Raw genomic sequence first — 22,491 nt, 5'->3', positions numbered from 1 at the left:
GTAGGTCCATGTCTTCTATTGTGTCCCGGATTTCTTGGTCCCCAAATCGGCCTGGGTCCTCATAGAGCCATTTGTAGTATCTAAGGAACTCGTCATTCACTCCCTCCTGGGTGTCCAGGATTTGACCTCCCTCCCCTCTGATTTCCCTGATCGCGGGCCTTGGTGCCTCGCTCTTATATAGCCAGGCCAGCAACCTTCCAGGTTTGTCCTCCCCCGCATGCTGCTTCTCCACGTATTTCTTATGGCTTAATTTACATAACCTGTCGCAGTGTTCACAACTAGCTTGTTGAAGCTGTCTCATCCTGACCCCGTCCTCCTCAGAGGTGCCTCCCCTATGCATAATGTCTTCCAACTCTTCCTCCATTCCCCGCAGCTGTCGTTCTGTACCGCCCTGGAGCCCTCTGGATTTTGACATAGCCACCCCCCGCACCACCACTTTGAATGCCTCCCACACTGTACCCATTGATCTAACACTACAAGTGTTAATCTCAAAGTACTCTGTGATCTCTTCACTTAAATCCTCCTGGAATCCCGAATCCTGCAGAGCCTCAACTCAGAGCTTCCACGTTGGAATCTGCATCCTAAGGGGTTGGTGTTGCCACTCCAGGACCTGAGGGGAGTGGTCTGAGAGCACTCTGGCCTTATATTCCGCACCTATCATCCCGCTTACCAGATCGGCAGCGACGAACACGTGGTCCAGTCTCGTGCGCAAATCATGTGGTGCCGCATAGTGCGAGTATTGCCTATCTGCTGGGTGCAATTGCCTCCAGACATCCACAAGATCGAAGTCTCTCAGGAGGGCCATTAGCACCTTGGCAGCTGGGGTGGGCTTGTCTAGCTTATTGTCTGATCTGTCCAGCTTAGGATTCAGTACACAGTTAAAGTCTCCTCCCGATAGGATCCCGCCACTCAGTAGGGGGCTGATTTTACCATACAAGGTCCGAAAGTAGGCCACTGTGTCCTGATTGGGGGCATATAAGTTTACAATACCCACTTTCTGGTTTTCCAGCATCCCCCTCACAACGCTCAGTCTGCCTTCTGGGTCTCCCGTGGACTGAAGCAATTGGAATGGCACGTGGGATGCTAGCCAGGTGATAACTCCTCTTGCGTAAACCGAATATGTGGCACCGGCTATGCTCCCCCTCCACTTTCTCTTAACCACCTCCAGTTTCTCCCTGGTGAGGTGGGTCTCCTGCAATAATGCTATGTCCACCCTCATCCTTTTCAAATACATCATAACTTTATTGCGCTTCAGATAACTATTGAGGCCCCTAACGTTCCAGGTAACCACTCTAAGGCACCCCGGCGCCATGTAAATAATATCCTGCCCTCCCTCTGCACCCTCCCTCCCGCCTGTTCAGATTCCCATATTGGCTCATTTCCCACTCGCCCACAACAAACTTCCCCTTCCCCCTTTTCCCAACAACAAACCCCAACACACCTCCCTTTCCCTCCCCCTACCCCCACCAACCCCAACCAATGCCCATCTCCATCCCTGGATCTCAGGCGACCCCGCTTTTGGTTCTGCCTCGGTGTGCTGAGGACAGAAGCCCGGCAGGGTGTCACCGGACTACCGGTAACCTAACTAAGCTACTCTAAATGGGGGTATGAGGACTAGCTCTGCGAATCTACCTAACTAGATAAAAGTCTGTGCTCACGGATCATGTCTCATTCCAGCCTAATCATGCCAGCCCATAAGCTACATCAATTATAATAATCAAGTCCCATGGTCTTAGGCCGCAACACCCTCTTGTGCCCCCTCGATAGATTACTTATCTCTTCCTTCTCCTATCGGAAGCCCGACTCCTGGGGGCAGATTTGCATGTCAAGCCACCTCATAGCTTCTTCCGGGGTTTCGAAAAACAAGGTTCTGTCTTTGTGAAACACCTTCAGCTTAGCTGGGTAGAGCAGCATGTACATGTAGCCTGCTTCACACAATCTTCTTTTGACAGTCCCAAAGTTCATGCGGCTATGCTGTACCATCGGGTTTTAATCCGGGTATGAGGTTATATTTGCTGTCCCTCTCTGTATTGTTCCGCCCTTACGGAAGTGTTCAAGGATTCTTTCTCGGTGCCGATAGTTGAGGCTCTTAGCGATCACCGGCCTAGGGGGGTTGCCTGGCGGCGGCCTCCTCATAAGAGCCCTATGCGCCCTTTCCACCGTTAACCCCTGGGACAAGACTCCTCCGGTTATCTCTTGCAGCAGCATAGATTCAACAAACTCTGTAGGGTTGGATCCCTCGGCTCCGTCCGGCAGACCAGCAATACGGATGTTATTCCTTCGGGAACGTCCCTCTGCCTCCTCCGCCCTGCATTTTAGATTAACCACGTGTTGCACTAGGGTGTGAAGGTCTGCTTTATGTGTTGCACTGTCCGCTGTGTTCAGGCCCACCTCCTTTTCCAGGTTCTCTGCTTTCTGCCAGCGACCTGACATCTTGTTGGAGAAGGTTCACTTCCTCCTGCACTGCCCCTACTTTCAGCTCCAATGCTGCTTTCAATTCAGTCATAGCCAGACCAAGTTTGGTCTCCCAGGCTACTTTCAGATCTGCAATAGCTGCCAGGACCTCCTGGTTGGTGGCCATGGTGACTGCGCTCCCGGCGGGGATTTTCTCCTTGCTCTTGGTTCCTTCAGGGCCCGGCGGTGTCCTGGCGTACTCTTCCAGCGTGGGCTGCTTACACTTCATTCTTAGGGATTTGCTGGACATGGCGTTGTGCCAAGGAACTGTGGGCAAACCTCTCCTCTCACCAGTCCCAGCAAGATGAAACTGCTGTTGGCGCTGGGGCCCGGGCGAGCCGCGCAAGGGGTGTCTGGGAGCCAATGATTAGCTACCGGAGTGGATTGTGCCCTCTCACATAACAATGTAGCTTCACTCCGATCTTACTAGCGCGCGCTCGCACCGTGGGCCATTCGGACCAGACTCCGTTTGTTACATTGGCTGCGGGCTCAAGCCAGTCCACCAGCTCATCCCTTGTAATTCTCATGTGTTCCTCTCATTACACACGCTCCCCTGATTAAAGTACGTTGGCCATCTGCTGTTTGAGGTTCTTGGTCTCGAGAGTCAGTCCATGCCTATAGTCCCTGCAGCATCCTTCTTCATTCTGGGCCTACCGCCTTCTGGACACATCAGCTGGCCAATGTGTTTTCACCTCTACCATGAAGTGGGGGAGTGTATAATTTATTGTAGTGCCGCCAGAGTAGCTTGAGTGAGGGGGCGCCAGCAGTTCAGTCTCATCAGGCCACCTCACTGACCCGCCAGAGACCGTCTGCAGAAGCCTGCCGGTCCTCTCTCTCCCTCCGTCTTCTCCGTTATAGCCGTGTTAGGATGTCAGCAGTATTTTCTGTATATGGTTCAGTACAGTTACGTTCTTCATAGATGATATGAGGGGGGAGATGTTATAATGTGGAATGTTGTTTTGGTTCCTTTCAGAAGCATTCTGCTTGTATGGTTCTGGAACCTGATCTGATGACCGCTACAGCTTGTGCCTCCGTGCCACCTCCGTGCCACCACCGAACACCCAAATCAACGGGCTGGGAGGCTTGTGTGCGGGTGCAGCGATTCCAACGCTGCAGTCCCCGGCTTCCGGCGCTTGCACAGGACCGGAGTCCGCCGCTCGCCCTCACCAGCCCCAGGAGGTATGGGGTACGTATTCGGATCGGGCCCTGAGGTCCGCTTTGCATGCTCCAGACCAGGCGCGGTCCTAGCGCAGGCTGCCCGTCCGCCTCGGGCGGTCTCCGGAACCCGTTCTTAGCAGTTGGGGCCAAAGGGAACAAATGTGCGCGTCGATGACACACCAAAAGGTGTATGTTCGCCTCACTAGCCTGCCCCACGGCCATTCACACAAGGGGTGCCTCCGCTGGTCTGCATGTTTCTCCTTCTTTGTCTGGAGCAACCGCCATTTTGGTTCCTCAAATCTTCGTCCCCTGGGACTTCGCTCGCCCCTATCTGGCGTTCCTTAGATTATATGGGTTCCAGCTTGTCAACAATTGCTCCGCATATATTCATAGGCGGCTGCCTATGTTTCTGTCTTCAAAAGGCTAGTGCAACTGCACTTTTTCTCCAGATGAGTTCAGGATCTCCAGAAGCTCCTCCAAGAGCATGTCTGCTCACATGGCCTTCAAGCCACGCCCCCCGAAACGCCTGCTGACAGTTGTTGAAAGATATGATTTCCCCCCTTCAAACTGGCTGCGTATCCTAACACACCCCAACGCTCTCCAAGTTGAGAACCTCCCCTTTCCACACTGAGGGAAAATTGGGGATTCACGAATATTGTAGTGAAAGGTAATGGAGAAGATGTAGTCTCATAACACACATTAGGGGACCAATAGTGGGTGTTATACCCAAACGTTATCGGACATGAGACGACAGGTCAGTGGTTATATTTCTTTTTTTTGTTTACAAGACTTGAAGCTGCAGAGGATTTAGTGCCATACTTATTAATCGGGGAATCCCAGCCCTCTCCAACTAGCTTTGTGACTTGGCTTTCATACATGTTCTTTAGGTGATTGGTTTTTGAAAGCCATAATATGTTGCTTAACGGCTGGGCTGTCACTGCTCCGCCCAACTCGGTCCAGATTTTCCAATCTCTCCCACCAAATCATACTTTTATAAGCCTAACCTGAGCTGCTTCATCGTAAGCCTTAAAGTCTGGGAAGGCCAACCCTCCTCTCAGTCTTTTCCCCTTCCCTACAAAATGAAATGCTAGCTTTTGCAGGGTTTCAAACAATTGGGAGGGTACCCAGACCAGTAGGGCTTGGAATAAGAATATCACCCTGGGCAGTATAACCATCTTGATCACTGCTAGTCTGACTAGTGTGCGGTGTAGGAGACTGACACACCAGTGGCATGTTTTTCGCTATAGTTTTTTATTTAGTCAAAATAAAAGAGAAAACCCTAGCTGTCCCTATTTCTAAGAACGATTTCCCTGCCTGAACCAAATACTAAACACTCTGTCAGGATGTCCGTCAAAACAAGTAGTCCTCTGTCATGTGTCAAAAACTATTTCCTGCCCTTACACTCTAAATCTAACAGTAAAGTAGTGATCTTCTTGGTCCAGAAGAATGGCTCCCCTCTTCTGGATGATAAACCAAAGTTCACTTTCGGGTGATCAAAAAGGAAAGGTTCTTCAAAAAAGTCAAAACCAAAAATCTCAAAAGTCTTCTTGGCTTGGTACTTCACCAACGCACATGAAAAAAGAAAGTCTCTCCTCTCCCCCTAATCTATCTCAGGTTTCTCAATACTTTTCACAGCGCCAGGATAAACAACTTATTTCTCTGACCTTTACCTTGCAGTTCACAATGTCGGGGGGACAACTCACTTCCCCTGGTCGTTCTTGGGCATCTCACAATTCCAAGGAAATGACTCCTTTCCCTTGGCTTTACACACAATGTTCACAAACACCAGGATGGGACGATTCCCTTCCCTTCCTTCTCATGCTCTTCGCAATGCCAAGAGAATGAAGGACTCTCTTCTCTTTGCTTCTTTCACAATGTTCATCAACACCAGGGGGAATGACTCCCTTCGCCTGCCCTTTCTCGGGTTGTATTTGTGTCAAGCCTGACCAACAGACTTTTGGGCAGACCTGGTGTACTCCCCTACCAGGCACTGCCACGAGGAAGATGCACCTTGGAGGAAGTCTCTTTCCCTTTTTCGGGCTTCCCCCATACCTTGTTTACTGTCCTGCCAGGTATAGGCCATTTCCCACTTCTTCCTCTTTCTTCTTTCCCAGAACACTTAGTAGCTTCTTGATTTTCACAATTTTTATTCGGGTCCCAGACCCTGGTTTCTTGTCTACACAGACCTAATATGCTCTCCTGCCAGTACTGTGGTTAGCTTCTTGATTTGTATTATTTCTATTCAGGTCCCGACCCTGGTTTCTCTTCTCAATGGACTTGAGATATTCTTCTGCCAAGTACTGTGACGAGGGAGCAGATATTTCGGTTCATTATACCTGTACCGCGTTGTCAAGCCCCATTGTTAGCTTGCCCTGGCCGGTGCCTGAGCATTGCCCGTTTCCTTCAGTGTTTGTCGGGTGCTGTGCCAGTTGTTGCTGGAGTCCTCTTCCTCTCTTCCTTCGTTGCGTGGCGTCTATGCTTCCCGTTGCCTGTCCTTGCCGGTTCTCAAGCTTCATTCGTTCTAGATGTGTCAGCATCACTATTGCTCACCATGCTGTCATCCCGCAGTTTCCCTTTCTCTGCCAGACTTCGGCAGCGCCTTTGGAGAAAGGAGTCCTGGTAGGTATTCCTGCAATACCGGGAGTGGATAGCTCTCCCTCAGCCTCGCCAGCTTCTCATTTGCACTTCCCGGGTTTCTCTGTATCTCGCACTGATTGGCTGCTGCTCCTTCTCTCTCTTCCATTGTCCTACATTAGTTTGTATATACTTACAATGTCTATATAGACTGGGAGGCTCACTTTGGTTGCACACAGCGCTCTTCATAACTCTGCACATCTTCTTCCCAGTATGGTTATGGGTTTGCTGGACTTTTCTTCGTCACAGTTTTCCAGCATACTTCAGTCAAGTAATCCTGACTCTTCCGTGTCTCAGTGGTCCTCACAGGGGTTGGATTATCTACTTGACACACGTATATGGAAGCATGTGGACTAGTATATTGTTTCCAGGGAATGAGAATGAGGGTGCTTGGGATGTATTATGCACATACTGCGTTCTCCCCGAGAAGTCATTCCTAGTCCCATGGTGAGCGAGGGCCCGCCTCCATGAGTTCTGCTAGCTGAGTACCATTGGGGGACTATCTGGTAGCAGCCTCCCCTCCCTGGCTTCATGGGAAGGGGCTCCCCCTAGGGGAGAAGGGACGACATCTGAGGATTCGTCACACTAGCCATGAGATTAAAAGTGGGGACCATTTGGAGAGATCTTCTTTTATTGTCCGTATGAGGGCTGGAAAGACATCATCATATAGGCCCTAATCGTTTTGGTTAGCATCACCCCCAGGTACCTAATACGACTAGATGCTAATGAAACAGTGAGTAGTTTGGGCACTCCTCGACTTCTCACCCTATAACGTTAGATTAAAGAATTTGTGATTTTTCCAGATTTACTTTGAGTCAGATGACCTTCAAAAACACAGCTAATCCCCTCCGTACCGCTATCAGTGACTCATCTGGATTAGTTACCGTTAGTAACATGTCATCTGCAAAGGCCAAAACCAAATACTCCTTGCCACCAAATGGGATCCTCTGGATATCTTCTGATTGTTTGAGACATTGCAAAAAGGGTTTACGGTAGATTGCAAATAAGAGGGGACAGCAGACATCCCTGTTTAGTGCTCTTGTGGAGAGCGATCCCATCGGACAATTCCCCATTTATTTGTAACCTAATCGAAGGGGAGACATAATTTGCCTGTATCATTCATCGAAATTGGTCACCAGCCCCCATGGGTTTAAGAACGCTGAACAAGAACCACCACTCCACGCAATCAAATGCCTTCTCTGTGTCGAGCTATAGAAGGATTGCAGGAGTGTTCTGTTTCTCCACCTTTTCAATAAGGGGAGCAACTCTTCTCATGTTATCAAATGTTTAGCGTCCCTGTATAAAACTAGACGGTCCGATGGGATCAGCTCTGGTAGGAGAGAGTCCAGCCTGTTGGCTTGAATTTTTGTATACGTTTTAGCATCTACATTGATTAGAGCTATCTGGCAGTACGACCTGCATTTGGAGGGGTCTTTGTTTGGTTTTGGGATGAGGACTACCTTCCATCAAAGCTATTATTCGCTCAAAGGAACAAAGTTAATTAAATAGGGTGGATCATGTGGGTGCTAGTAAGTCCATTAACTTCCTATAAAAGATTGCCGTAATGCCGTTGGGTCCTGGAGCCTTTTTGAGGGGAAGCTGTTTTATGACCTCCCGAATGTCCACCTCAATGATTTTGCCCTCTAACCTTTCCCTGTCAGCATTATCAATCCGGAAATGAGAATTGTTTTAAGGTATTCTGATTAATCCGGACCCATATAATGCACCGTACAATTTGTCGAACACGTCTGCTGGTTCTTCAGTACGAGTAACTGTATGACCCTGCCCGTCAGACAGCATCCTGATTAACCTAATGCCTCTCTGCCTTCTGAGGGTCTTATCCAATAAACTGTCTGCCTTTTAGCTTTAAAGGCTTTCACATAATAGAGTTACTTAGTGTGTAAAAGTGCCCTTTTCATCTCTCCTAGCCCTAATCAACCCCAGCTGACCCGCTATACCTCTAGGTTTCTCAGGTTTGTCCTAGAAGGATTTCTCTCTAAGAGCTTCTGCTGTTCTTTCAATTCAGCCTCGCTGTCTTGTTCCAGTGCACTCATTTGTTTAATCCTTGGGCTTTCTTGGAAATCAGCTCCCCCCTTATAACCACTTTAAACACATCCCACTTACAGAGGTTTGCACAGTTAGGTGTCCTCTGTGAACGTTTCCGTTATACTTGTAACCTATTCGTCGTTCCTGAGGAGTTCGTTCGGGAAGCCCAAATTCCATGCCCTCCTCCTTGGTAACAATATGTCAAGTGAAAGTAAGCGTCCCCCAATAAGGCAGTAACCCCCCTTAATGAGAGGCAATAAAGGACACACCCCAGGAGGGAATGAGACCACGACCAAGTGCGGGTGAAGTTAAAAGGGTTTTATATAAATCAATATAGGGCATGCAAAGGACTCTGCAAACTCCGAGAGCGCTCTGACTGATAATAGCAAAGACAGTCATATTTATTACAAAAATATGTCATGCATGATGTAAGCTATAGGGGGCACATAGTCTTTGGGATTGCGTGGCACTGGCTAGGCTATATACAATGTTGGCGGTGCTGCTCCAGGATTGGTGAACGTCTGCGTGGTGCCAACGTGGGGTTGATGGGTCAGCTGGGCTCTTCGGGGTGGAGTTTACCAGGCCGGACGTGGTTTGTATTGATGATTGATGGCTGTACTAACACTTTGCCCTTGTGGCCACACACTCATATCCATTCATTATACTACACAGTTTCAGTTGTCCTGTAAATCCTACAATACATTAAACTAAGATCAACAGGGAGGCAGAGAAAACAGTATGCATCGCAAGTTTCAACAATACATCATTATAAAGATGCCTCTAATGAAAGGGCTTAGTCTCATGAGTCCAGGTGTCTTGTCAGGGGGCACAGGGTAAGCTGCTTTGTCATTCCATTCAGTTAGATGTAGTGAGAGATGGTTTTACAATATGTTGGTACAGAGGTGAAGAACTAGCTCCATGGCCCGTTAAACTTGCAGTGAACTGGAATACCATTGGTCAGTAAGGGCACATAACTGGTACCTCAAAGGCGGTGGGGTTTAGGACCAGGTAGCTCATAATTCACATGGCCAGGCCATGGCGACCTGTGACATGGGGGAGCTAAATATTTGTAGCGGGTCCAGCAGGAATGTGGGGAGGTGAGGCTGTGCTGCTCGAACACCAGCGAGCCCTGGCCGGCCTTGAGGGAGATGGCCTTTTAACTCTGAGTGATTTTCTGTTCTTGGGACTCCACACTATACCAGTGGAGGGGACGAATGTTAAAGCTGGGAGCAATAGAGGGATTACACGCTTCTCCTATTTACATATGCTTACATTATTATGTTCACAGCAATGGAGATTTTAACACCAACATGAACAGTACATATACTTGCAGTCCATAAGAACATTGACCGCCTAACAAACATGAGGTCGCATCAGGTTAGGTTATGTGCTTGAGAACAAGAAAAGCAAATGCGTTTGATCTAGCGTTTCGATTACAATAAAAACTAGCTCAGTGCCCTAGACGGCCTGCATACAGCACGATCTTGGGTTATCTCATCATATACATACATTTTACATATTGTTTCTTCGTTACCCTTTTTTACATTAGCAGCAAACGTTAGTTAGCACAAGGTGGATTTTCAACATTAGGTATCAGAGCACACAGTGTCTTGAGGCGGGCGTGGGTCATCTTACCTTAATAGCATTATACATTGTAGCCCTTTCCAACACAATTTTAGCAGCATGAATAAGACTATGACACTCAAAGGTTTAGCATGCATTGTCGATACTCCATTTGGGGGGGACTGGGCAGGGGTCGTGGACACCATATATCACAAATGTTCAGGGTTAGGTGCAGGGTCAGGGCATACTTGATTGGGATGGTTCTTGTTATTTTCCAGACTACGGCTACAAGTCCGGTGACTTCTAGGGCAATGATGTACTGCGGAAGGTAAGTGATACAGTGTTTGTTCTGTTACTTGTTCGCTTCTAGTTGCTGGTGGAAACGGGCCTTCAGCGGATCTGCCATGAGGTGGAGGATGGAGGAAGCGCAGGCCTTTCCGTGTGCGGCCAAGTGGGGACCAAGCTGCAACTCTGTACGCTGACTATTCTGCATGGGCCGGGGTTTTAGCACACTAAAAATGGTGTCTGGCGTCTTACAAAATGGTGTCTATCTTATACCAGGCTACTGGTCGTGCAGCCTCGCGTGTCAATCCGCAGCCGCCCTGCCTCCCGGGCCCAGGTGCATGGGGGGCTGCCGACAAGTCATGAGCTTCACGTAGGTGGACACTGTAGGGGAGGGGGGTCCTACAGACCTGTCCTCCCATACACAAGCTTCACCATAACAGCAGCGTGGTCCGAGAGTGCTTTTGTACCTATAACAGTTTCTCGTACCTTCCCTAGCAATGCCGCTGTGATCCAAACATAATCTTTTCTAGAATGCATCCCATGGGCGCTGGAGTAGAAAGTACAATTCTGCTCTTGTCCATGTGCTTCCCTCCAGACATCTGTGAGCGTCATCAGCTCCATAGCCTTCTACAAAGCCCTTGAAGCAGCTGAACTCCTGAGGTTCTCTCTGTACTCCTATCAAGGGAGGAAGACCAAACCAGGTTAAAGTCTCCCATCAAAAGGATCGCTAATCTCTCTAATAGGGTTAGGCGTCCTCGCACAAAAGCACCTTGACCCGCATTCAGTGAGTATATATAGCAATCTTTATTTTTACATGGTTTCTGAACAACCTTATACACACCTATCTAAAAACACAATATAGCAAAATAACAAAAGAAAAACAGCCTACATACAAACTAATAATAACATCCTAATAATCATATCAATCATATCGAAACCTATCCGATCAATGACATTAACAAATCTACACATGGCAATTGTTAATGACACGCTCTCGCTCCACATGAGACAAGACCAAAAAAGAGTCCTGGAGAAGGCATGTTTGAAGGACACAACCTGTGTAAAAAAAGGCCTTTTCCCTCAATTTGCCCAGCGACTGACAGTCTTTCGGCCAATGTTTAAGGGTTTCCACAGCATCTGCCTGTTTACAAAAACAACAGTTGGAACAGTTGCCAGAATTTCCCGTCCGTTTCTGGTTCTTTCCTTTGAATGGAACTGATTAAGCCTGAAATGTAAATAAACAATCCGTAGTTTATTACAAGACAAGGTTTTGAGATAAGATGCTAAGTGTTACCTTTTCTGAGGAAGCATTGCATACTCTGAAAAAGACGTAATCACCTCCACAGTGATCCTCCAATCCTGTCTAAAGAATTTCTGCTTCACTACCTGCGGGCGATTGATAAGATCCTCCTCGGAGGCTTCCATGGAAAGCAATAACATGGACATCTTAAGTTTATATTGATTCACCGGATAAGTGGAGTTAAGTGGTCTGCAGTGGTCAACGTGCTGTGCAAGTTTTTTTTTCCAGTGGCTGCTGATGAGACGCTTGGCTCACTCCTGCTACTCACAAGACATCTCTTCATAAACGTTTGTACCCTGCGGAATGTGGAGCGAATAATACAGATTTTCAACACATTCATTACGGAAAATCATGATTTTATTAAAGACTCTGAGGTGAAAGATTATGCTCAGTTCTTCTCTTTACTTCTCGAGCAGCAAAATACCAAAACAAACATTATGAAAAACAAATAACTAACAATGAACTACAATTCCCAGGAACCGCAGTGAAAATGTAGTTTGTTTTTCATAGGTGTATTAAAACCATGTGTCCTTTCCAGTCCAATCACATTACACCTTTCGTGAAAAATTACTGACAACCTCCATTGTTCTTCCTCTTTCTGCCGCTGATGGAACTCTGAATAACCTGTTCCCCAACCGGTAGACGACTTTTCTTATCTCTTAACGTGAACCTTCCTTACGACTCTGTTGTCTTATTCTCTGGTCCTGTCAGAAAAATATAAATTCCATGAAATATCACTTCCTGAACGGGTGGGCAATCGCACAATATCAACAGTACAACCTTCCCAAAATAATCACTCTCTTTAGATATATATCTTGATATCATTCATACATTACAGCGATTGAATGGGTGGAATAATCTTTCGCCTCCGAGTCTTTAATAGAATCATGACTTTCTGTAACAAATGTGTTGAAAATCTTTATTCTATGTCAAGAGTCAGAGGCTCTGATTATGCTAGTTTAAAGCTTACTTACCACCAACGATGCTACCTGGTCTACTGGTCTAAAATAGAAATTCTTAAACATTGTTTCGTTTGACCAGTCTGCCGCGTTCAAAATATCCTCCAGGCGAGCCCCTAGCATAAAAGCTGTTTACGTCATAGCACCTCTAGTAGAATGTGCTCCAAACTGCCCTATGTCAATGTCTGCTTCTGCCATGCACCATCTCACACATCTACCAACTTGGCTGTCGCTACTGCTTTAAAAGGCTTCCTGACCGCTATCAACAGCTGAGATTCCCCTGTGGGTCTTACCCGATCTGCCATGGCCTCATATGCTTTCAGACACCTAACTGGGCATAATCTGGGCCTTTCAGGGAAAGCCCTGTACTCTACAGTCTTAATCCCCGTCTTTGTCCTCTTCTCAATGTAAAATATAACACATGTAGGAGAATAAGATTTCTTGTCTGTCTCTAATGTCTTGACATCCGACACTCTCTTGCAAGAGATTAAGCATAACAAAGTAGTTAATTTCACCCAAAGAGCTTTCCTAGATAGATTCTCATTGTTCTGCCAGAACTCGATCATCCGCAAGACCACACTCACGTCCCAGAGACGTGAATACCTTGGCATCGGTGGTCTCATGCATCTGACTCCTTTCAATAATCTGGTTTTCCCCTCTATGTACTCGTGCCCTGCAGATATCACTGATCTGCATGTGTTAATTGTTCTATAAGCTTTAGCTTGTGGTTCCTGGCCTGTTAGAAAATTCATTATGTGAATTACATCAGTTTGTATGGGATTAACCTGCCTCTGCATACTCTAATTATTCAGTTTTTGCAATGCCAGTCCCTGGGGCCCATGACTCTCTGATAAACTCTTGAGCTGTCCTCGAAAGACCTGGCTTGGCCCAGGTTTCCCTAATATCGCCCATGCTATCAGGTTCAGGTTCCCTGATTGCACCAGCGGGTGAAGTTCTCCAGTTGGGCCTAAGACTATGTCGTGTCTCTGTGGTAATAGAATTGGCAAATCGTACAACATCTCAGGTAGGTCTGGGAACCATGCCTGACCCTTCCAATCGGGTGTCACTAATATCACTGTCGCTTCCTGCCTCCTGACCTGTGCTACAGTACGCGCTATCATTGTGAATGGTGGGAAAGCGTATTCCTTCGCTGGTCCCCAGACCTGGAGAAATGCATCTGTTGCAGCCGCTTCCGGGTCTGGTCTCCAGCTGAAAAATCTGGAGATCTTCTTGTTCAACCTCGAAGCGAACAGATCTGTTTGACACAGACCTCTCTGATGCATAATCACCTGGAACACTGAATCCTCCAGCTGCCAATTGCTGGAATCCCCCAGGTGTGTCGAATTCCACTCTGCCACCTTGTGCTCCCCCGGCAGGTGTTCTGCTGTCACGCTGACTCCTCTAGAAACATAGGTGCCAAAATTCCTTGGCTATCTCCACCAGCATCCTGGATCTCGTCCCACCCAGCTGGTTTATGAACCTAACTGCTGAGAAGTTGGCCATCTTGAGTAATATGGCACATTTCGCTCCTTCTTGTGTCGAACAGCGGACTGCAAAGGATCCCGCTAGAAGCTCGAGGCAATTGATATGGAGGTTCAATTCCTCGCTCAACCCCGCCCCCCACCCTGTCGACTGTTCGCCGCACCTGGCTCCCCAGCGCCAGCTTCACTGTACTCTAAGCTTCAATCGTCCTTGGCTACATCAGCCTCAGCACTCCTGGGTTAGGAGAAGATTTTGGAGGCGTTTAGAAAGAAAATCTATTCAAATGCCACTTTCCATCTGCGCCAGTCCAATGTGGATGCCATGCTGGCGGCGGTCAACCAGAGGCTCTGGCAGGAGTTTGCAGCCTTCCTACCTGAGCTCCCTGTGCAGAGCCAGGCCCGTTTCAAGACTGGGCTGACTGAAGCCCAAATAATGGCACAGAACATAATGGAGTCCACGGTGGCTCACATTGATACCTCAGGTCGTGCCAGCTGTATTGCTACCGACATGAGAAGGACAGTTTGGCTAAGGGTGACTAACTTCAACCCTGATGTCCAGGAATGTATACTGGACCTTCCTTTCGAGGGGGTCGATCAGCTCCATTCAACAACCGACAAGGAACTCGATAAGAAAAAGAATAGTCTGCAGACTGCTAAGTCTTTATCGATCCTCACCAAGTGCACCCCTAAGACATATAGCCAAGCGCACCAGCGCTCAGACAAGGGTCGGTCCTTTGGAGCCTTCAGCAGCTTCCAAGAGAGACGGTCCAGACAACCGGACAGATCCCCGAGCCAGCACAGGCGTAAGCAGCACAAGGTGGCTGACAAGGGCTTTTTCCAGTCCCCCTCCTCAGCGCCAGCCTCGGAGGGCAAAGATTCATGACACACACACATCCGAATCCACGAGTCTCCAGTGGGGAGCAGGCTTGCCCTTCATGCTCACCGCTGGCCGACAAGTTCCACGAACTTATGGATCCTCTCCGTAGTATCCACGGGCTTCCGGCTCCCTATCCCTCCCTCTCCTCTCTCCTCCCCTCCGCTCCCACAGATTGGTACGGCAACTCTGTTGGCGGAAATACGCTTGCTCATAGTGAGTGAGTCAGTCAGTGGAGGAAGTCCCACCCTCTCAGCTGGGTCTGGGCTTCTATTCAGGAATTTTCATCATACACAAAAAGAACCAGGCTGGCCTGAGAGTTACCTTGGACCTTTCCACCTTGAACCTTTCCCTTCCTCTTCAAAAGTTCAAGATGGTTACCCCAGCGCTAATAGTGGAGACATTGTGTGGGGGAGACTGGATGCGCTCCCTGGATCTGAAGGATGCCTACCTACACGTCCCGATCTGGCAACCCCATCGGTCCTTTCTGATGTTCAGGATCATGGGTTTTCACTTCCAATACAAGGTTCTTAACAAGACTGAGGTACGCTGTTGCAGCCCTACTCAGGGCGCAGGGGCATCACGTCTACCCATATCTAGGCGACTGGCTAGTCAGGGCAAGGTCTCCGGAGGCAGTCCAGCACACTGCCACCGCACTCATGGATACACTACAGGAACTGAGATTTTCCATCCATCTCAAGAAGTCACAGTTGGCGCCCACGCTGAGTCTAACCTTCCTGGGCCATTTCTGGAATACAAGCTCTGAGAGGATTTTCCCCTCAGCGGCGAAGATCACAGCCATCAAAAGGGCCACGGGACATTTTCTCAGCGGAGCAGTGACCTCTGCATGGTGGTACCAATACTTCCTGGGCATCATGGCGGCATGTCTCTTGGCAGTGCCACATACAAGGCTCAAATTAGGCGACTGCAGTTGCACTTTGCAGCCTCTTGGAGTCAGGAGAGGGGTTCCCAAGTGGTGCAGGTCAGCATCCCATATCATTTCCAGCAGGGCCTAGTCTGGTGGAGCACGGACAACAACCTGCGGATAGGCAAACCCTTCCGTCAACCTGCACCTCAGGTCACCATCACCACAGACCCATCCCTAGAGGCTGGAGAGCTACCTTGGGCAGCCACAGTGCCCATGAGGTATGGTCCCATCAGGAGCAGGCGGTCCACATCAACTGTGGCTCAAGTTGATGGCCATCTGGCTTGCTCTCAAAGCCTTCCTCGCCTTGATCAGTGGGAAGGCGATCCTCATTCAAACAGACAGCTCCACCAGCATGTATTACATCAACAAGCATGGTAGCACCAGGTCTCCTCCCCTCCAGCAGTCAACCTTTCGGAGTGCGCCCTGGTAAAAACATGCACCTGGCAGCAATCCACCTCCCGGCCGAGTCCAACATAGAGGCGGACAGGCTCAGCATGCAGTTGGACGAACAGGTCGTTCAGGTGATCTTTAACAAGTGCGGTCATCCTCAGGTGGATCTCTTTGCCACCTGGTCCAACAGGAGGTGACCCCAGTTTACGTCCTGGCAGGGACAAGGCAGGGGCTCTCTGGGCAACACAATGCAGATCGAGTGGAACATGATATGCCGTCCTACCACTCCCTTCGTCCACAGGGTAATCTGCAAGATCAGGGAGGCCCGGCACCTCTGTATCATCCTGATAGCTCCATGCTGGCCAGCAAGGCCATGGTTCTCGTAACTACTAAACCTGTCAGATCAGGCCACAGTGCACCTTCGGCCGGGCCCAGCACACCTACTCTCTCAGCAGGAAGGCACAGTCATCCACCCCGCCCCCCCAGAAGTTAGCCCTCGCAGCGTGGTTCTTGAACAAGTCAAACTGAGGCATCTGCATCTGTCATATTGTTATTGTTATTTTGCATTTATATAGCGCCTTATATACCATTGGTATGGTCGGAAGGCGCTGGTAGGTTGAATGCCCTTGGGAACCGAAGTTCGGGTCAGTGAAGATGTTAGAGAGAGTCCAAAGGTGCGTGTACGCAACAGGTATGTGTGCAGCTGGTGCGGGATTCATGTGGTAGCTGCTTCTTAGCGGTAGGTGAGGTGGTTGAGAGATCAGGAGTATGTGTTCGGTCTGGCCAGAGTTATCCAGACCGAGTGTGGTAGGCTAACCTAGACATTATTCAAGGCGCTAGGAGCAATTCTACCAGGAGCCAGTACAAAAGCAAGTGGACCAGGTTTTGTCACTGGGTAGAATCCTAGGAGGTCAGTCCGTTGACCTGCACGTTGGGCAACGTGCTATCCTTCTCTGCGCACCTGGCACACTCGGGGTTGCAGGTAGAAACATGCTGCACCTATCTGGCGGCCATTGGAGCCTACTGGAACTCGGAGGGGGAGGTCTTTTCATCCTCTAATCCGGTGGTTAAAAGACACTTGGCAGGCCTGACTAGGCTTTATCCGCCTATCAAGAAACCGCACTCGGTATGGGACCTCAGTGTGATCTTGGGCATCCTGGTGCATAAACCATTCAAACTGTCAAGTATTGGCAGAACTCATCGGTGTTAGGACGCCGTATTTATCCGGTTTCCACGGCTTCCACGAGGCGTAATACTTATGGATCTTGTACTTGCCAACGAACGGTGGTTACGGCCCCTTTAAGACCTCGTCTGCCGGGAGCTTGGAGGTTGGCATGGAGACGATGGCGTCCTCTCACGGCATTCAGTTTTCACCGTGCACGCCGAAAGACGTATTGTGCTCATGTGATCCCTATTTAAGCCACGCCTGTACGTTATACCGGCGCTTCTGAATCCTGTATTCTAGCAGCTTGCATTTCTTCGTATCCAGGTTCTTTCCTTGTCTTCTCTGCCTTGTTTTTCCCCGTGTTCCTAGACCTCGGACTGCCACCGGACCTGCCTTGCTTACTCCCTTGTACTTTTTCTGCCAGCCTTGCTCTTCGACCTCGGACCGCTATCGGACCTGCTTTGCTTATCCCTTTGTACTTTTGCTGCCAGCCCTGCTCTTCGACCTCGGACCGCCATCGGACCTGCCTTGCTTACTCCCTTGTACTTTTTCTGCCAGCCTTGCTCTTCGACCTCGGACCGCTATCGGACCTGCTTTGCTTATCCCTTTGTACTTTTGCTGCCAGCCCTGCTCTTCGACCTCGGACCGCCATCGGACCTGCCTTGCTTACTCCTTGTAAATTTTGCTGCCAATCCTGCTCTTCGACCTCGGATCGCCACCGGATCTGCCTTGCTTACTCCTTGTACTTTTGCTACCAGCCCTGCTCTTCGATCTCGGACCGCCACCGGACCTGCCTTGTTTTGCCAGCCTGTTCTTTGTACTGTTTCCCGCTTGCGGTTCCTACTCCTGCATTGGAACTTTTCATCACTGGTACACGGACTAGAGACTGCCTTAGTGTACCTTTAGGCGTCCTCGTGCCGTCGGGTTAGGTGTTGCTCTTTGGACATCTGCTGGGATCCATCTCCTGTTTCCTGTTTTGCCTTCTCTTCTGGTTCATTCCTTGACATCTCGTATTTTGGTTTGCCACGAACATTTCCACATTACTTCTTCTCCTTCCTGGGGTTTTTCTGACACTCTGAAGAACTGCACAGGTTAGTGTTTGGTTTCTCTCTTGATGTTTGAATCTCTGCATAGAATTGCACCATTGTGATTGTTGCTCTTCTTGCAGTTTGTCTGGGGGTCTTGCCTGTACACCTTGAGAAGACGTCTCGTCCCACTCTCCTGTTCCATGCGGTTCTGGGTTCATCGTTGACATTCCATCTTTCCGCCAATCAATTGTTCTAGTTGTTCATTGCATCAACTAGTTCGGTAGATTGGCGAGAAGAATTCCTCGGCTACACTACGAGGGCAAGAGCGCTACTGACACAAACCTATGGCGTCTGCGGTCATCAGGCTAGTCACCATTAAGACAGCCCTCTTAGTGGGCCTTACCTCGGCACGCCGGATCAGTGAAATCCAGGCGCTGGTGGCCTCAGGGCCTTATACTACTTTTCATAATGACAGGGTGGTGTCCCAGGTGTCCCAGGAGGATAGCTCAGCGGCAACGTGCTCGCCTTGGAAACAAGACGGCACAAAGCAACACAGGTTTGATCCCCGGTCCGCGCTTAGAAACCTCTGGGTATTAAGCGCGTTATAAATACGCAACTAAGACATATTTCGGTAACAGCGCCTCGATGCCCCAGGGCTGTGTGAGCACATTAAAAATGCAAATAAAATAAAAATAAATAAACGTTCTTCGCTGACCCTAAGGATGATGCTTAGAGGGTATTGCACTGTCCGGATGTGAGGCGTGCCCTGAGGTACTACCTGGACAGGACCAAGAGCTTCCGCAAATCAAACACCCTCTTTGTCACCTTCGGCTTCCATAGCAAGGATGGTGGATGGTTACGGCCATCAAGGAGGCGTACGAGGGGCAGCACAAACCTCTTCCAGCAAATATGCATGCCCACGCAATCAGAGCTAAAGCCATGGTGGTTGCTTTCAAGAGGCACGTCCCGTGGCAAGTTATCAGCAAGGCGGCTACTGCTTGGATGCCAGCTCCAGGTCAGACCCGGCATTTGGTCTGGCAGTGTTAAGGAACTTGTTTTCTTAAGAGAGCACCTCTCCACCATGGGGCTACATTCAGTTGTACTCACCCATACAGTATAGAGGAAAGGGGACGAGACGTAGGAGTAATTATAAGTCACTCACCGTAGTGACTAATGTACTCCTAGTCTATAGTCTCCTTTCCTCCATACATCCCAATATCCTCCCCCCTAATAAAACTAGTTTAATTGGTAAATGTTAATATTGTTGACGTGCCAAAGCAGACTGAGGAGTGGTGCCGGTGGGCATAGTCAGGGGAGCGCATGCTTCCAGGGCCGCGCCCATCTAAATTTAAAGGGGAAGATTATTTTTCGGGTGAAAAAAGTTCTGTCTCCCATCCCTAGAGAGGGACGCCCATACAGTATAGAGGAAAGGGGACTATGGACTAGGAGTATGTTATTCACTACGGTGAGTAACTTCTCATTGTATCACCTTTCACACTTCACTTCTGGATCTGGCCCTGATCGCCAATAGAACCCCCGCCAATTTGGTTGTTGAGGTAGCATTAAAAATGTGGGTGCAGTATCTAAACTTCACTCTGCCTGTTTCCTGCATGAGCAAATGGGTCTCTAGGAAGGCCACCAATTCTGGTTTTGTGTTTCCCAACATGAAGCCCACCTTCCTCCTCTTCGCTGGAGAGTTCAGTCCTCTAATATTTTAGCCAAAGACTTAAAATACTGTGCATCATGTGGTACTGTTTCCGGTGGGCCTGTCCCGCCGTGACTGAGATGATCACCTCCCATTCCCATAACTCCCAGCTCCTGTCTAAAATCAGAATCCTAAAGGTAGGTCCTCCTCCCTTACCAATGTTGCTGTGAATCACCCCCTGCCCCTTTACCCTGAACAACAACACAAATTAACAACCAAATATTGCAAACTCAAAACTTTAGGGATCCGGCACTCTTACCAGTAACTGCCTCTGAGTGTGCTAAAGCTCGAAAAGACCTAATCGATCCCCCAATACAGTAGGGCATCCCACAGCCCTATGTGTGGATTCACAAGTCACCTATCCCTAGCCTCCGCCGGAGCCACGTAAAGAACCTCTTCCCCCTAAAGTCTGTCCCCCGCCCTTCCATGGAATGCCACCATATTCGTTCCCTCCTCATAGCAACCTTATCCTGCAAGGCCTCCCAAGCTCTTCTCAGTGGTGCAAATAATGAGTTCATGTGGGGGAACCCCGACGGGCTCTTCTTTTCGTGCTTGCTGCCCCCGAAGACCATTCCCAACCATTCCTAGTCTTCGGTGTGGCGCTACTTTTATTGCCATTCTCGCCTCTTAAATCCAACCTCATTAGGCTTGCTCTTTCCATCGGGGTCGTAATGCATCACTGGGCTTCCTCCCATGTGAAAAGAATGCCAAGTGGAAAGGTCCATCTATGTCTAATGTCTAATGCCTCTCCACCTAAGCTGTCACCACCGGGTTCATTTCTCTGTGTTTTTGGAGGGTGCTCGCCGCTAAATCCTGATAAAACAGGACCTCTTTTCATTCACATGGATAGGCTCTCCTTTCCTTGCTGCTATCAAAATGTTCTCCTTTTGTGTATAGGAAGACATCTCTTGGACTAGCATTTGGACCAGGTCCCTTTGGGCCAGTGCAGTACACTCAGTCAATGCAAATCTCCTCAGGCATAACATCTCCCAAAACTTCACTGAAAAGTGATTGTATGCTCAATATCAGGGACACGTGGACAATGTCCTTGGACAGGTTTCTAACCCATGTATCAGAGCGTCAAGAGTAGTTCTCAATAACTTCCACCTGAATCCAGAAGTTGCAGGATATTCTGTGCAGACGTTCCGAAAGTTTGCTGTTGGCACACACATCCCCTGACAGGTCTTGTATGGCTTTCTCATTGTTGTCAGTCATTTCCCCCAGTTGCGCTACTTCCCCTACTGCTACAGGGGAAGTAGTCATTGAACGTGTGAGATCCACCTTGAGAGAATGGAACTGCTCCTGAAATGAGATCATGAATGTCTCCTGAAAATCATTTAGTTCATGTTGTAGAGGGTTGTATGTGATCTTACAATAGAAAATTCAGTGTGGTAGATTTCATCACGACCAAAATACTGAAAAATACAGAATCTTTTTTAATTCTTTTTTATTTGGGAGGTCCCTCCACCCCCCAGATTTTCTATCCTTATGACACCCCCCCCTCCCCACCCTCCAGTCCCATCCTGACCCATTCTAACCCCTTACCCCAGTACCCTATATATATATATATATTTATTTAATGTTTTCAGTGTTATGGTTTTCAGTGAATTGACTGGGTACCTTTGTAGATCATCTTTGGATCTGCATCCTTTGTGTGGAGGGGAATCCTTTACAGTAGTTGCCACGTCTCTATTTGGGAACTAATTCTGGCCCTCCTGGATATTCCAGCACCTCTTTAGGGACCCTAAGGGTAGTTTTCCTTGACGTAACAATGGAGGGGGCTATTTTTGTGCTTGTCCTTAGGCATCCGGCAGCTTTGATTCACAGCTACCCCTCCATTGGGTGTCTGTCTTTCGATTAGGATCTATTTGCACCAGAACTAACTGTACTGGCACAGGGTTGTCATGCCCCAAGTACCTCCACAGATGGTAGACAATTATGTGGCCTCTCCAATTATCCTCCTGTAATGTACCGTCCTGCTGGCTTTGGGGCTGTGTAACACTGTTACCACCTATACATCAGCCATGGGCCCAACCGGGACACTCTTCCTAACTGCCCAATGGGGACTCCTGTCTTCCCCTTTCCTGGAGTTCTAGGATCCGCAATTGCTTCCTTCTGCAGGTCCATGCAACTTCTTGAACCAACCCACACAGCAAGCACAAGGACATTGGTGGGGGAAAGGAGGTGGAAGCGCTTGGTATCTCTACTCTGTGCCCGGCGCCATCTTGATTCACGTTATTATCTTATTATATTGTGAGGCTGTCCTGAATAGGTTGTGCATCTTCTTGCGATGTATGGGAGGGGCCGGGGGATGCGAGCCATCCTGGGATGCTGTTACCGCCCGGGGGAGAATCGGTCCTGGGGACCCTGACATCTCCACACCTCACAGGTGCCGTATTGCCCCGTTCAATCCACTGTCTCTGCTGCCCCGTTCCCTCCCAGCCAATGCCTCCAGAGCAGAAGCTCTCTGCATACCTTGTCAGGTGCCGGATGACTCACCCCTGCTATCGCTTCTGCAGAG

General features: G+C 48.9%; 1 protein-coding gene across 1 annotated transcript in view; it reads left to right on the top strand.

The window, feature by feature from the left end:
• EDRF1 (erythroid differentiation regulatory factor 1) overlaps positions 1-22,491 on the top strand; it is a 1,702,580-nt gene that overhangs the window by 1,368,065 nt on the left and 312,024 nt on the right. The gene's annotated exons all lie outside the window — the stretch shown is intronic.

Source organism: Ambystoma mexicanum, chromosome 8 (genome assembly GCF_040938575.1).
Source record: "Ambystoma mexicanum isolate Mex_15411 chromosome 8, UKY_AmexF1_1, whole genome shotgun sequence".
NCBI lineage: Eukaryota > Metazoa > Chordata > Amphibia > Caudata > Ambystomatidae > Ambystoma > Ambystoma mexicanum.
Note: the sequence above shows the minus strand (reverse complement) of the source record. Positions and strands in the feature narration are given on the sequence as shown.